At 32.8% G+C, this 15,114-nt stretch overlaps 1 protein-coding gene across 4 annotated transcripts in view; it reads right to left on the bottom strand.

The window, feature by feature from the left end:
• Cdh12 (cadherin 12) overlaps positions 1–15,114 on the bottom strand; it is a 939,290-nt gene that overhangs the window by 625,630 nt on the left and 298,546 nt on the right. The window lies entirely within an intron of this gene.

A 15,114-nucleotide genomic window follows, 5' to 3' on the forward strand; every position in this document is an offset into this window, starting at 1 on the left:
AGAAAACTGAGAAAAAAGGTCTTCATCCATGACAGTCATGTTTATGTCTGTATTTCTTACAATATCTGCTTTCTTTTTACATTAGCTTAATATAACCATTTTTCCTAGTACATCATTAAAATAAAGGCTATTTAATGAGTTATTAGGTTTTTTTAACTTTTTTATGTAATTTTAATAGAATTAGCAACCCATCAACTATTCATATAATTTAAGTAACAATTTGAATATTGAAGATATTGCTATGAAAATAAAAATATCAGAATGTTTAATTTTTAGTTGGATCCCATTTTATTAAATAAGCTGCAATTTTATAGGTCCAAAAGTAAACAGCATTTTGCCAGGCATGGTGTGGTTGCCTGTAATCCCAGCAGCTTGGGAGGCTGAGGCAGGAGGATCTCAAATACAAAGCCAGCTTCAGCAAAAGCAAGGCACTAAGCAACTTGGTGAGACCCTGTCTCTAAATAAAATATAAAACAGGGCTAGGGATGTGGCTCAGTGGCCAAGTGCCCCTGAGTTCAATCCCCGGTACCAGGAAAAAAAAAATCAACATTTTAAGATGACTTCAAGATGTTTGGAGCACAGTGAGACACTTCTACAGTAAAATATGTCAACTCTCATTTCATTTTATATCAATGATATTATTTTAATTTACCTATTGAGAAATAAAAGACATGATTTTAATTACATTTTCATTTAATGTAATTAGTACAGTATTAATGATTAGAAAAACAATGACATATTTTTATTTTTTCTTTTTAATTGCAGATGAAAAACTATTTACAAACTTCGAGAATCAATGTTTTATTCTGTGATGTTATGCTAATTAGTCACAGGAAAAATTTACACTACTAATTTCAAGTCAAGCCTGGCAGCAAGGAAGATAATACATATACCACATATTTATTCTCTCACAACATTTCCTTGCATTTCTTCTCTAATGATTCAATTTGTGCTTTTCCAAATTCAAAGCAATTCATATTATCTAGATTTCAGAGAACTGCTTTGTTCTTATTATATATAACAGCAATGGGTTAATCAAGTCAAGAAATGCCTGCATAACAAGATATCACATAACTAGGTTATATATCAGAGAATAGGAAAACTGAGAAATATGTGCTAATAAATATGTACTGTTCATAAGAAGAAACTTAAGAAAGACAGAAAGTCTATAGAGGAAATAGGGAAAAATATGGTATTCTGCAGATTTCTCAATATGGAGAAAAATATATTCTTGTACAGATTTCTCAATTTTAGTATTTCCTTAATCAGTAATTTTTTGAAAAGTTGAGGATGAGCATAACTTTCCAGTTCTTTTCGACTAAATAAAAATATGTTAAGTAAACTTCAGATAACTCTCAGCTTTATGAACATTATTTCCTGGATGACTAAAGCTATTTAGTATAAGTACAAATGTAGAAGGCACATAATACTAGGTCCTATGATTGCACAAACTTATAGGTTTTGTAGAAAACAGTGTTTTGTCAAAGATTATCAGTGTGAGTCATGAAGGCAGAAGTACATTTGTTGTTGTTGTTCAATTTTTTTTTTCTTTGCAGTAGTCAGGATTCTATATAAACAGATAAATAATTGTGTATTTTTACAGCTCAGGGGACAGAACATTTGTTGGTTAGGTTTCCTTAACAAATGCCAAAGACTGAATGGCTTGAACAATGAATATTTCTTGTTTCATAATTCTGGTAGCTTAGAAATTCAAGATAAAGGTGTTGGCAGAAGCAGTTTCTTCTAGAGATGATGAGGTAAAGATTTTTCCTATACGTCTATCCTTGATTTGTGGACAAACATCTTCTCTCTGTTTTCCATTGCCTCTCTCTATGTCAAAATTTCCTCTTCACATAACACACAGGTCATATTGGATTGGGGCTTATGCTAGTATTTCTTAATATAACACTTAATACTTCTTCAAATACTGTATTCCAGCCAGATTGAGGTAATGGCTTTTCTCCAAAAAAGCCAGTTTGCTTATGAATTTCCAAGGGGGGTACAGCACATTGACTGATCATATTCCTTTTTATCAGAAGTCACAGCTAAAAGAGCCTGACAGAAGCACAGAGCTGTGCCATGGAGAATATTTTCCTTACTTCTTAGTTCATGGAATGTGAAGAAACAAAAACAAAAACAAAACAAAACAAAACAAAACAACAACAACAACAAAAGAAGGACAAGAGCTCTGGGGAGAAGATATTCAGTGAAGAAAATAATAGGAAGCCAAATATTCACTACTGCATGTCTTTCTAATCCTACAATTCACCTATTCCATTTCTTTTTCCATTTCCTAAAACCCCTTCTCTCTGGTATTCCTCCACCATCATGCAGCTCCCGTTCTAATTTCTTTAGTTAAAATATTTCTCATCCTGTAAGATCTGTTTCAAGGGCTAACTCCTCCCAAGTGCAACTTCTGTTCTCCTAAGAAGTCAGCAATAATTTTGCATTTCCTACATCATGCAACTCCTTGCCCAACACACTCTTAAACAATCACTGATCCATACTTGTTATCATGACAGAAGTGCAAACTTGGTTCCTGACAATCATTTGATGTCATGTTCTCTCCCATCTTATGCAACCAATCCAGTCACCCTGGCCTTCTCTTCTGATCCTCAAGTTTCCAAACCTTGTCCTTCCCTTTCCACCAGTTCTTACTCCCCATGGTAATCTCTCCTGGTATTTCATGTCATCAAAAATGCATTCTGATTATTTATATCTTGGTTTAAATGACTTTATTTCAAAGACAGTTTTTCTAACCATCAATCTGATTTAAACTCCCAGACTCTCTGTAGTATGTCAACTTCAACTTGCTTGATTGGCTTTATTGTACTTTATTAGTCTTTATTCAGTTTTTGTACATTAATTATTCATTTGTTGATTTTATGTCATACTCAACCATGCAAACACCAGGAGAGCAGCAGAAACATAAGTTTGTTTAAGTTTATCCCCAGGCACCTAAATCAGCTCATGGGATTGTTGGAAAAATTTTTAAATGAATGAATGAATACAATAAATTTCATTATGTACGAATGTATGAATATATGCTAGAGAATATGAATATTTCTAAAAATAGGTTTAAAATACAGGGAACACACACCATCTCAAAGATGCTATTATCATTGAAACTACAATTAAAATGCTGAATTTCATAGAAAAGATTCAATTTCTTACTTTATCTAAATTATTCTTCCATAGTTTTAATTTGAAATTCCAAATATATACATGTGTTTCCTCTGATATCTTCTTGTCAAGAGGAACATATTTCTACATTTTTAGCAGAGCTAGCCATATGATCCAAAACAAGAAATATAAATATCTGATGCTTTAAGAAAACTTGGAATCAAGTTATAATTTCTTCTTTCTCTAGGCTGAAAACTTAACTTTTTGTGTTAACTTTTTAATCTAAACTAATAGTTCACTTTAGTCACCTTAAGCAGAAGTGACTATGGAATACTCGAAATTTGTCTAATATAACTAAGAAACTGAATTCTTAATTTTTTTGAAAGTTTACTTAAATTTAAATTTAAAAATTGAATCAGTTTAGGACTGCGGTTGTGTTTCAGTAGTAGAGCACTTGCCTTGCACGTGTGAGGTACTGGGTTTGATCCCCAGCACTACATAAAAAACTAAATAAACAAAAAATGTAAGTACTTTCTGTCTACAACTAAAAATGTTTTTTTTAAATGGATCAGTTTAAATATTTCCTATAAAAAAATTGAAAATGACTTTGTTGATAGTAATAAATTCACTTCATATTTTTAAAATCTCACTCAATCTTATTCATATACACATATTACCATGTGTGGTACAAGACCTGATGTTATGTGCATTTTGGCTTTTGGAGAAAATCAGGACGAATCTGAAATCCTAGTGGCAAGTTCTGCTTCCTATGATGTGCCAAGAAATAAGTTCCCCTAGCCAAAGGACCCTCTTTATGAAGGGTACTAGCAGTGGTATCTGATTATCTCTAAGGAGCAAATACCAGACCCCTGGCAGCCACAGGTTAATTCAGACAAGCCAATCAGGTCCCCCTGAGGTACCAGGGTAACTGCTTTCTCTTTTTTTTATAATAAACACGTGCTATTTTAATGTACAGTAATTTATTGTTAAGCATCAGAAAATTAGCATACCATATAATGGGGAGTTAGAAAGATGACATGATAAAATGATTAGAATTCAAGTAAGAGAGAAAGAGAGAGAGAAAGAAGGAATAGATAAGGGAAGAATGCAGGGTATGAGGGGACACAGATAACATAAGAGTTTTTTGCGGTTATTGCAGAGTATAAAAATATGCATTTGTGAATGGACTATGAAGCACTGCTATACAGAATACTTTTAGATTTGAAAATAATTTAAACTTAAGCTATATTTTTTTCATTCTGAAGGTCTTATTTGAGATCAAACATTTATGTTTCTTGCTTCATTTTTGGTACATATTAATTATAGAATAAGTCTGTTGCTGTTGATACTACATGGCCAATCTCCCATAACTCACTCTTGTTTTCTATTTCCAACTGCAATTTCCATATTGCCTTGCACGAATTAATGTCCTCACCTGGGCTGTGAATATATATGGTTAATAATCTGCTGGCCATTTCATCTGGCCAGTGTTAGCTGTTCAAACTCAGATGTTTTTGCCTTAGAGCCAGCAGTACCCTGTTTGACAGTCTCCAAGGAAGAAAATATTTTTGCAGGCCACTGAGAATGTTCTTAGTTCCATTCCCAGAGATCAGAATAGTTTTTGCTCCTCCAGTCACATCCAACATAGTTTAAACATGCATGTCTCTATAAAAATTTACCTTCTGCTTAACATGATTCCTGTGACCTTCAACTAAACTTTGGACTTATACTAGTTTATCAGGGTGAAATGACTCAATAGAAATATTTCATGTTGGTATGTTGAGTGAGAAGAAGATTGTCAGTAACTACATAGCCAAGGTCCTGCAGCCCACAGTAATGTCTGAGAATATGTCATTGAGAAGAATGGGGCAGGGATCAAAATGAAACCAGTAGACTTTGAAACAAACCTGAAATTTAATATCAAATACAGATAAGCAAACAGCTAATAAAGCCATGTGATAAGATGGTTAAAATAAAAGACATTTAACAAAGAATTTGGGGATAAGGAAGACATATGTCTGGAACCTCATCCTGGATGTCAGAAATGGGATGATGCAGGTGATGAAGAATAGCAGGGGGCACATGAGAAGGCAGGGCTGGACAAAATATGGTTACATCAAATTCCCACAGGCTAGGAATGTGGTTGAGGAACTGAGGTTTGGAGCTCATATGGTTTTACATGGTTCACAGTATGGGGAAAGGACCGAAAAAAAAAAACTGACAAAACAAAGACTATATCATGATGAGCCTTTGAAGACATAAAAGGTCACGATAAATTTATCACTAGAATTTGCCCACTTGTGCTCTGCAAACTCAAGGAGTACTGAGGGATAAGTCTCGAGAACTTGATTTAAGGAATATTATACCCCATGTGTTCATGCCAAGTCTCACTATTCCCTATCTTTGGGAATACCCATATTGTTTTGAAAGAAAATGTGATGATAATTAAACTATCAGAAGGCCACAATGCAGTACCTTACACCATGAAAGAAATACCAGTTGCACAGATGAAACTCCCCTTTGCACCATTGAAGAAGCATTATCCTGTATTTCACCCCTTTTGTCAGACTCCAGGGATGTACAGGACATATGCTTTCCGTCTGACTTCAAACGTGTGCTTAGAACGCAGGCATCCCTTGGGGCAAGAGGAAGAATAGATTTCAAACAACGTGGAAAAAACAGAATAAATATAGTGTTTAAAAATGACTTTCTCCATCTGTCTCATCATATGCAGCAAAAACTTTAAAGGAGCATTCAGCTCTTCACAGGATCATTCCTTGAAATTGTTCAGTGAAACTGCTTTGAACATTGATTATGATAATCGGCTATTCACGTGTGGGAAAGAATTATTAAAAGTGAGAAAACAATAGGCTATCCCTGTAGATATCAATTCAATTCAAGAAGATAAAAGTAAATATGTTCTTAGGAAATGATTTATTGTGCTCAAGGACCTCACATCTATCTAGTTTAAGTAGCAACTTTCATAAGATAACGGTGTCTTATGATAAAAAATGTCTATGAAATGTGTTTGAAAAGTTGTGAGATATATATGCATGCAGCATAGACACATATGTATACATATACATATGTATCAGAAGTGTCTATTCAAGACATTTCAAAAATTGCGTTATAAGAAATGCACTTTTAAAAAATGAAAAAGCCACTTTTTGAAAAAAAAAACCACACTAATAATGTAGTAGAATCTTTCAAAAGAAATATTACCTGATTATGAGAGTCTTAAATGTCTACAATAAAAGTTAGTCATGGGCTCCTGACATCAGGGAAATATAGAAAAAGGAAACATTTCATCCTCTCCAAATCCCAGAGGAAAACAAAAAAATATAACATTTAGTTAAAAAAAAATAAACTACTTTATTACTGGCCAGACACTGTTCTAAGAATTTATAAATCATGTGTGCAAATTTTAACTTATAACAACTATAGCAGAAACATGTATTCTTAGACATGCAATACTGCACATGAAAAGAATGGGGCAGGGATCAAGATGAAATCAGTAGACTTTGAAACAAACCTGAAATTTAATATCAAACACAGATAAGCAAACAGCTAATAAAGCCATGTGATAAGATGGTTAAAATAAAAGACATTTAACAAAGAATTGGGGGATAAGGGAGATATACAGGTGAAGGGAGGGAGGCATAGAACAGGCCCCCATGCACACTCTGATAAATATCTAATGTGGATTGGAACCTAGACAATCCCACAGAAAGTCTCTAACATGATCTCTGTAAGTAGGTGCTACATCTAGCCACTGCAACTGAAACTATCCAGGCAACAGTAAAGGCCCAATGGAGAAGACATAAATAGTGTGGTAAATTACGTTTTTCATTTTTATTTTAAAGACATAGAAATGTGAGGTTTTTAAAACTGAGTTTACATAATCTGGGAAAAGTTATAAAACATAATGTGAAAGTGTTTTGATCTGTGTCACTCTGTTACAATCACTCCTTGGTCATTTGAAATGTATACAACAATTTGTTTTTTGTGAATTTTGAGCCTTGAACCATAATTGAACCATTAATTGCTTCAAAATAACACAAAAATGCAAAATAAATCTTTTTCAGAGATTTCTTAAAATCTACTGCCTTGATGTTGAAAATGAACTTTATCTTATATTCATCACACTCTCATCAAAATTTTGCTCACTATTCATTCCATCAACATTGCTCCAGTCAACATAAAAAATGGAATCCACACTGTGATTCCAATGATCATTTTTCAGCACTAATTTGTTTTTTCTTGATTTCAAGCTACCACTTTACTTATTTATTCTCCTGCATTTAACCACTTTTTTTTTTTTTTTGGTCTTTTCTTCATGCCCTTGACCTTTTTATTGAAATGCTTCAGAGCCAACTTCTTGCATCTCAATCCTTATCTAATTATCTTCCATTTGTGACCTAATTCCACATCAAGTTAATTATATCATTTTGTGGTGCCTAGGTTTTGATTCTATCTCTGTCATTCACCAGTTGTATGATTTAGAAAATGTAACTTTCCTATCTAGCCTCATGTTCCTCATCTGTGAAATAAGGAGAATATTAATTTTGCCTGTCTCATAGAGCTCTTTTGAGACCATTAAAAGAGCAAACAATACATACCAAAAGCTCACAGCACCTAATAGAAAGAGAACACTATGTGTTTCTGAATAAATGAGTCTGGGTCAACATCATATTATTTATCTGTCAAGATGAACTCACCACAAAATTTCATATAAATATATCTAACTGCCTAGTCAACATTTCTTCTTAGATTCCTAAGGCAACACAGATTCTATATCCTAGGCTAATGATAAAATCATCCTTCTGTTGCTCAGGCCATATATGATGTAATACTGGATACCTCCTATTTTTATCACTAAATTATTTTGTCTCAATCCTTTTAGTTCTTTCCACTAGTCTTGAAATATTCCTATTCCCAGATAATTTCATTGTTCACCTGGGTAGTTGTAATTTATTTAAATATGGTACCGTCATTCTACCCTGTTCCCAAACAGCATATCATCACCTCTATTACCAGGTAAGTCCTCTGAGAAAAAAATGCATCATGCATAGTGCGGCTCTGCTCAGTTCCACTGCTTTCCATGCCCAGGAAAAAATCCTTACACTGTTCTTCAAAGCCCACAGTTTGTACAATCTTACGTCCTACAGATTTTCTACCCTCTCTCCCAGTTTTAGTTACACTGGTCCTCTTGTTGGTTTTTAACTGTACATATGAAATATGTACCACGTTGGTGACTTGACATATATGGTTATTTTGGCAGCCTCTTCATCAGATATTTTTGCATCTGGCTTACACATTCCTTTCAAGTCTTTTCAAATGTTATTTTATTGGGAAGATGTTCTCTAAAGATGCTTTCGAAATTTACAAACTACCACACCATTTCCCTTCCTTTTGCAATAAAGCAATTGCCTAGTACCATTTTGAATTTTCTCTTGTGTGTGTGTGTGTGTGTGTGTGTGTGTGTGTAGTTTTCTTTAAAATTATTTTTCTTTAATGTAAATATTAGGTAGTTTAGTTGATTGCTTTTGTTCTCATCACAATAATGCAAGCATCAGAATTGTCAGTAACTTTTAATAATATTTTTGATGCGTTTATTGACATCCAGAGAAGGTTCTTGGAATAAGTAATATGTAGACTGCTTTCAAGAACTATTTATGAATAGAATCTATAATCCATTCTCAAAACCAAAGCATTTGGATTTTTTTATAGATGAAGTAAAATTATTGTGAATAAAATAAAGTGGAAATATAATTATCATTAGCTTTAATGTCATTGACTTCATAAAGGCATTTAAAAGATAGACATATAAGAATACCTACATTTTACATATAAATTATTTCTGCCTAATATATTCTTTTCATCTTCAAAATTTAAATTTTCAATTCACAGGGCTGGGGTTGTGGCTCAGTGGTAGAGTGCTTGCCTAGCATGCACAAGGCACTGGGTTTGATCCTGAGCATCACATAAAATGTAAAATAACCAATAAAAAAAAACACAAAGAATGAAAAACAACAAAACAAAACAAAACAAAAAGATATTGTGTCCACCTAAAACTTAAGGTTAATACTTTAAAAAAATTTTTCAATTCACAAATAATAGTTGAACATAGGGCACAATTTGATTTTTGATACAAGCATACATACTGAGATAAGTAAAGTTAATTACCCCTATTTTACAATTTATATATTGAGACAAGTAATTTGTTATTTTTCAATGGTAGTGCATCATTGATTAGTAGATTCTGGGGCCCAGAATTTTGTGGCTAAATAATACTTGTTACTATGAACTTAAAAGTGATTTAGTCTATTTTTTTGTCCACATATAGACAGTAAATTTCATCATTTGTTTATCTTAGTACTCAGGCTTATTTTATATGGCAGAAAACACATATGAGTCCCCATGTTCTGTGTCTCCTTCTCTAGAAAGGTAACTGGTAAATACAGTACACTCCTGTAAGAAAACAAAGTAACAACTAACAGTAATGATATATGTTATGGTTTGAATGTGTGAAGTGCTCAAAAGTTCTTGTGTTAATGGATGAGGCAAAATGATTAGATCACAAGATCAAAATGGTACCCTGATCAGAGGATTAATCCATTTGATGAATTATTTATCTGAATAGATTACTAGGTGGTAACTTAGGCAGTTAGGGTGTCACTGAAGGAATTGGGTCACTGGTATGTTATCCCTGGCTCCTCCTGCTCTCTCTCTCTCTGTCCACTTCCTGGCTACCATGAGCTGAGTAGCTTTCCTCTGCCATGCCCTTCTTTCATGATGTTCCAAGTGTCACTCTGGGCCCAGAGCAATGTTGTTGGCCAACCAATGTTGTTGGACTGAAACTCTGAAACTGAGATTCCCAAATAAACTTTCCTCTTGTAAGTTGTTTTTGTCAGGTATATTGATCAAATGTAAAGAAAAGGTGATTGATATAATGTACAATATAACAAAGTCAGTATACTCTCAAATCATCATAAGATCTTCAATTAAAGCATAAAATATTTAAATTATCTGTCCAAAGGAAGGAAAAGTAGTAGTGAAAAAGTTATTTAAATACAGTACTATAGTATTGTAATATTGCCTAGCAAATTGAAAGGATGGTTATTTTCCCCCCACATTGAGTATAGGGTATGTATATTCAACACAGAAACTGCTAAAATTTCAATATTTTAGTATCTGCTATGTTTTACAACCTGTCTTCAAAGATCGAGCAGTGTAGCCATCTCTCTATAAAGAATGAAAAAGAAATAATTATATGCTACTCTGTATTAATTATATACTACAGCTCTCCTTAACTAAAATAATTAATTAAAGACTACATAAAAAATTTAAAAAAAAAAAAAGCATTGTAGCTGGGCATGGTGTTGTGGCAGAAGGATCTCAAGTTTTAGGCTAGCCTGGGAAAGTTTGCAAGACCCTGTCTCAAAACAAACAAATGGGGCTGAGGATGTAGATCAGAAGTAAAGTGCTCTGTGGTTCAATCCCCAGTACCAAAACAAACAAATAAACAAAAGAATATTTGCCAAGGGATATTTGATATTAAACTATGGAATCAGAGACTGAAATCTATTTGTGTCCTACAAAACAGGGTCATAATTGTCCTTCAATAAGTGATTACATTACTTTTTTCGCCAACCTTGTATTTTTGTAGAATTAGTAAATTCAGTTTTATCATGAATTTGATTTAAAAGAAGACTGGAAAAACTAATAAATCAGTATTTTTTTAAACCTTTAAAATTTGATTATAGTTCCAATTTTCTGCAGAAAACAAAACCTCTGTGTATTATTTACTCATTTCCATCCAAAGACCTTTGATTAGAATATTTTTTTAAATATAAACAATTAGTAACAGACCATTTATTTACTGAATTTCATAGCAAGAGAGCCAGCTGTCTGCATCTCCTTCACTTGACTACTCTTAAGCTAGAATTTTCTCATAACATGCCACCATTTAAAAATGTTCAGCTGAACATGACAATCTTCATAGACTAGTTATTAGTAAGGTTATTTTCTATGAATTGTCCAAGAGGAAATAAGCTCAATCTAAGAAAATTATTAATATCTGGGTATAATTTGACTCAATTTATATATTGCCCTCAAATATTTTTTATCACTCAAAAAATTTAGTTTGTTGTGGAAGAGGCCTCTTTTTAATAAACTTTAAAATTATATTCTACTGACTTGCAAATGGGAGGTCGAGTCTAATTGAGACAAATAAAAGCCTGACACCTTTATCCCTGTACTGAGATTCTATGCTCTGTATGGTCTTATACTTGGCTTTCCCGTATTGTCTTAGGAGGTTAGGAAGATGAATGCTCATTGCTTTTAATCCTCATCATGATTTATGAGCCTCTTGGTATCCTTTCCCTAGAGCAGCTACAACTGTGTGGCTGTTCTGCCTGCTGCTTAAATTACACAGACATCTGCAAAGTAAATTATGGATTGTTGTCCCGTAGACCATAACCAAGCATTCTCTTCATCTCTCTTGCAGTATTTTTTATTTTAATAAAACAAAGAGCTTGTATGCGGTTACTTGCTTATGTACTAAGGAAATTCTAAGTTAACCTGAATGATAGCACACTGACCCGGGTCATGACCTGTCACATAGTATCAAAACAGCATGACATAAAAGCAGGGTAATGTCAAAGATTTATGAAACAAATAACAAATTTCTTGTTTATGTATGTCTCTCATATTTATTTAAAGGATAGCATAAGAGTCACAGAAAGAGAGTGACTTTTAAACTTAATTGAATATATGTTCCTTGGAATTAAACACCCTAATTTTCTGTGGAAGATTTAATTAGCATCTTGTGACCTATGATTCTTTAAAATTAAAAATAAAATAAAATAAACAAAGAAATACCAAATTAAATAAAGGCAAATTCATGAAAGATTGGATAGCATTTTTAGATTTTTTTTTTTTCCTGCTTATATTGCCTGTAGTAAACTTGCTTAATAACCCTGGAGTTTTGCAGCCACTGTGAGGAACTGGAACATCTATTTCTTTTGAATAAAAAGTCTGACAGAGTCTAAGTGGAAGTAGTCAACTGCTTCTGTAGTTTCCTTTCTTTCCCATCCTTGTTATTCTAAGTGGATGATGAATCATAGTTCCCAATGACAAGTCCATTGTGAAATTCTAATAGGCATGTCTCAAGTTATTAACCTTTGACAATTGCCAAAATTAGAAGTATCCCCACATTTATTTTCTTCGGATGTGCTAATTACAAGCCAAACAATATCTCCTCAGGGAGAAACGGCACTAACAAAATGTACAAGATGATTTCTACTTGTGGTTTACAAAGTACGTTTTTTCAAAAGACAGATGGCTCTGCAATTCTTTTTTTTTTTTTTTTTTCGAACCCTATTGTCAACTCAGCAGGGTGCTATGAGCACTAAAACCATAAATGCTCAAATCCACCCCTGGCTGAGCAGCTCAGCCATTCCCTCTGTGTTTCCATCATTTCTGTTTCACCTCATCACTGTTGAGATTTGGTGTTCACGGAGGGTCAAGACCTGATATTCACACCAATGCCCTGAAGACTTGAGTTTTAAAAGATATATCCTTTATCTGTGTGCTTGTGTCAGCCAACAGCTCATTTCCAAAACTTTCTTTAGGCTGATACCCTTCGTCTCATCTTCAACATGCAATATCCATGAATCCTGAAGAATTCTATTCACTTAAAACACTATACTCTTTAAATGTATCTCTGGACAAATAAATGTCTTAAATACAAATTATATACACATACTTTTCTCAAATATTTCACAGGATAGAATAATGAAACTACATTATTAGTTAATAAAATTAACTTGTGCTCTCAAAATATCAGAAACATGTGATCTCCCAATACATTGTAAACAATGATCCTCTTATATACACACATGCAGGAACAGACAGGTACACACACCTGTTCAGATTGTTTTTCTACATTCAAAAGGAACAAGAGCAACAAAACATGATTCCACAGCACAAACCACATAAAACCCACGGGTCAGACATTTTAAAATTTCATTCAAGTTTCTTCATTACCTAGGTCTACTCTTGTAGATTTATCTGCCAAATAGTCTCATATTTGACACACATTTCATTTCCTGCCTCTTCAAAGCCTTTAAAATTCATCAATCATAAAATAATAGTAAAAATCTTTATGACTTATGTATCTATATCCTCTTTTATATGCATTTTTCTCCATTTCTCTTTACAGTTCAGCCAAAATCCTCCTGTCTCTGTTTTCCTACCCATTTCAACCATTACAGGCAGAAAAAATGCTGACCTTATATTTATTTTTTTTTGTATTATTGGGAAAAAAAACATATTCTATAATTTATCAAAGACTGCTATTTGACCACAAAAAAGGTTATGGTTTCATTTCTTTTATTGTATGATACACAATCAATTCATACCTACCAGAGAATCATGAATATACCTGAGAAGTGGGTAAAACAAGCAGCAAGTTTTGTAAAATGTTAATAGAAGAACATTCCCTTCTATCATTGTTCAAGAAATAATTTGTAAAGTTGGTGGTAGGATTGTAAATGGGCCCCAGGGAGTTTTTCTTTTCAAAATTAAATTATAGAAAAGACAATGAATTTCATTGAAAAAAAAAACTTTAAAGCTATTTGATTATACATATGAATCTTCACTGTTATCCAATGTCACTCTATTTTATTATGACATTCCAGTAACATTATTTTTCAGATCTATTTTCATGTATGAAGTTTGCTCCTTATATTAAAAGGAAAAAAAGAAACAGTATTGTCTCATAATATCTTCTGTTTTAATATGAATTGTATTATAGGAGAAAAGGTGTGAACATACCAATTTCTTTACATTTATTATTTTTAAATCATTCTACATCAAATAATTATTCATGTCTTTTATTTATTTTTAACTTTTTTAGCACAGGAAGAACCGAAGGAGAGTTGAGAAAAGTGTTCTCCTGCTCTTATATTTGAACCTTTAGATGATTTAATGCTTTATAAGGCTTCAGAAGAAGAGTTGCATTCATCATTAGAATGAGGCGGAGGCATTGTTCAGTGGTAAACTTCTTGCTTACCACATGCTAGACCCTAAATTCAATACTAGCACAACCAAATAAGTAAAAATAGATAAATAATAATAAATTAGAAGCCTTTGAAATTAATTAATTAATTTTATAAAGGAGAGAGACAGAGAGAAAGAGACAGCGAGAATTTTTTTTTTTTTTTGTAGATGGACACAACACAATACCTTTTATTTTTATGTGGCGCTGAGAATCGAACCCAGGGTTCCGCCCATGCTAGGTGAGCGCTCTACCACTGAGCCAAAATCCCAGCATGAAATTAATTTATTATTCATGGTTGTACCACACATAATATTTAGGTTGCTATAATCATGGGCTGTGCGAGAAGAACAAGTTGCCCATTATAGGAATTAAATTAGAATTATTAATCTCTCTTATCCTGTGTGTGTGTGTGTATATATATATATATGAAATCTGTACTAAAACCCTCCTCTAAAGCTATTAAAGTGCATATATGTTAAAAATGATTCAATTTTTCTGTAATTCAAGGATTTGGCAACATCAAGATTGAAAATTTTAAATATTAATGAAAATAAATTGATAGTCAAAAAAGATGAGCCCAGGTGATAGATACTATAATATCTGAGATACAAAGAGGTTGATTACATCTTCTAATCTTGAAAATTTATCTAAAGTTTGTGTTTGTTTAGGCACTTGAGATTTGTTGATATAAAATAAATATGTATTTTGTATTTAATGAATAGGGACAGGAACTGAATTTAAACAAATATCACAGTAAGATTTAGAAGACATATTAGTTTATACATACTGGCCTTATCTCCTTAACCTTTTCTTTTTGAGTTGTTAAATTAATGTCTGATTCTAATCAATTACTGATTGGGAACTGTGAATATCAAGGTTATTTTGAACAACATCCTAAGAATAGACTCTAGTATATCCAGATGAGG

Source organism: Ictidomys tridecemlineatus, chromosome 1 (genome assembly GCF_052094955.1).
Source record: "Ictidomys tridecemlineatus isolate mIctTri1 chromosome 1, mIctTri1.hap1, whole genome shotgun sequence".
NCBI lineage: Eukaryota > Metazoa > Chordata > Mammalia > Rodentia > Sciuridae > Ictidomys > Ictidomys tridecemlineatus.